Source organism: Borostomias antarcticus, assembly GCF_949987555.1.
Source record: "Borostomias antarcticus genome assembly, chromosome: 21".
Classification (NCBI taxonomy): Eukaryota; Metazoa; Chordata; class Actinopteri; order Stomiiformes; family Stomiidae; genus Borostomias; species Borostomias antarcticus.
The window spans coordinates 19,655,502-19,658,046 of record NC_140254.1 but is presented as its reverse complement, the minus strand read 5'-3'; positions in this window follow the sequence as shown (position 1 = coordinate 19,658,046).

Sequence of the window (2,545 nt, the reverse complement as noted above, 5' to 3'; positions counted from 1 at the left end):
TTGGGGGGGGGGGGATTGTCTAGAATGACTCTGGCTTTTCCAGGAGTTACTGCCCAGCTTCAGCCCAGAAAGAGACTATCTTGGTGGGGAAACATGAGGCGGGATCCAGGGTAGGAGTGATGGATCTCTGGACGTCGCATCCACTGCTCACCCGATACCGATACACGTGTGGCACTCACACACGCGCACACACACACACACACACTCACAAACCTACAGGCATGGGCACAAATACATATGAACACACTCTCACACGCAGACTTACAGGCAGAAACACACAGTTTTTTAGCTGAACTGAATGGAGATTTCCTAGAAACCTCACACTGCCTCACTCCCACAACACGTTGCCCCAGTCCCTGGAGAACACTTGTGTTGGGATATTACCGCCACCTTCAGGCCGACTTGAGGAACTGCAGACCTGGAGCAGGATTCTACTAGTCTGTAGCTCTGTAGACTTTCAATAGTGATGAAGCTCTCTTCATTCAAAGACCGCTTTGTTACTTTTCCTGTGATGGGAGAACTTCAATATCAGACTATGATGAAACACCAAGCATGTATTTATCACAGCGGTCACTGCCGATATCAATATGAATATTACAGATTGGCAAGAGACTAGAAAAATTAGTCACATTATCAGCGCGATTAAGTTGTACTCCACATGCCTTTGAAGTGTCATTTTGTATTTTCTAACTTAATTTTTAAAGTTATTAATGGATAATGTCTTATTTCCTTATTTTGTCTTAATCTTGTTGGACTTGAGATGACGTGACTCAACACACAATACTGCTAATTCCCAGTTTAATTAAACTGTTTTTGGAAAGAATTGACAATGTTAGGAATGTAGAGTGGCTAGGATAACGGGTTGGTACTGCATAGTGCTGAGTAGGTTCGTGGCTGTAGCAATTGGTTTGAAATGTGCTTTTTTTTTATTTTTTAGCACAAACAGTAAATATGTATGTCGTAGCTGCAGTTTAGAACCATTGTTGGTTAATGAAATGTTCAGAAAGAGAGGAGGGGGAATAGACGAGGATGATTCAAAGGACAAACCCTTAAGAATTGCACCTGCTACTTCATATAGAATTACATTAGTGTTTTACTGTTAAAAGTACAACCATTTTGTGTAAAGAATAATTATTGGTTCTTGACAATGAAGTTTGCTATAGCTATCAAGTCAAGGATAATTGTGATCATATTCGGTCATGTTGGTCTTCTTGAACATCTGTAGTGCTTTTAGACAGACTACGTCTCAGTTTGGATGAAAGCACGGCGAGGGTGCAGGCTCTGACTCAACTTCTAGAAACTTCACTCTGGTATACATTACATAGTGGTGCTGCTAGCACACACACACACACACTCACACACAGTATAAATACACACCCCAGACATACAAACACATACACACACCTACAGTACACACATCTATTGCATGCACATAAACTCAGGACCTTGGTTTAGATATCCGTCTCTTTCAGACACAGTTTGCACATTCATGGTTTACAGTAACTGCATCGTGCCAGTTTCAGGTTTCTTTCAAAGTTGCTTATTTATCAAGTAAAAGTATCTTAGAATTGAGAGGTAAATCTCAAGGTGTGACATAAGAGTTTTTGTCAGAGCACACAGAGGTTGAATTACTTGATGAACTCGACTCAAATGTAAATATTGGGACTGAGCTCTCCATCTTGTTCTGGAGGTCAGTGCATGTTTTCGCACAGTTTGTGCAACACTGTTGGTTAGGCTAGATTACATTAATTTGGTAAATATACACTCTCTGGGAGTATTAATCAGTTCAACACCATTTCCTTATTAATTTCTCACATTGACCCACTTGAAAAGATCACTGTATATGTTTGAGTTGAGTGGTTTCATGGCCATTTGTATTTGACTCAAGGTTGGAGATGCCCTTTTTTCTAAATAAATTATGGAAGACATACAATAAAGTTGGACCTATTCAAAGCCACTGACATGGTCCTCCACAGATTTTCCTAATGCATACCTGTTAACAATACTGAAATAACAATCATTTAACATACTTTGGAGGTAAAGTAATACAGTTAAGCTAATTTTGTTCCATATCCTGCTGGTGAAGTTTTTGTACTTCATATTATCATAGTTTGTCTTGTAATATGGTATTATTCACATGGATGAATGCAATCAGGGGCAACTACTTATGTTGCACCATTTGGATAAAAAAGCAGCTCTGTATTAAAGTGATTTGGGTTTGACTATTCAGAAGATGAATTGACAAATTAATCAAATTGGATATTGTATTGGGCTGCGCCAAGTTTTGGAATGTATTTTGTGGTATTGTGATATTTGAATGTTGTTGATTTTTCAGCTAGTGATGCTGAAAAGCACCTTTCAGGTTTAACATCTCGATTTTTCTTAGTCTATATGATCTGTAAAGAATTTGTATCTTTATTAGACTTTATCCCCAGACAAAATAGTTTGAATGAACAACATATTTTTTTCTACTCGTTTAAGAATTTATCGCAATGTTATTTCCTCTTGCAATGCATAGTGTACTTTTTACAGATGTATTTTCTTG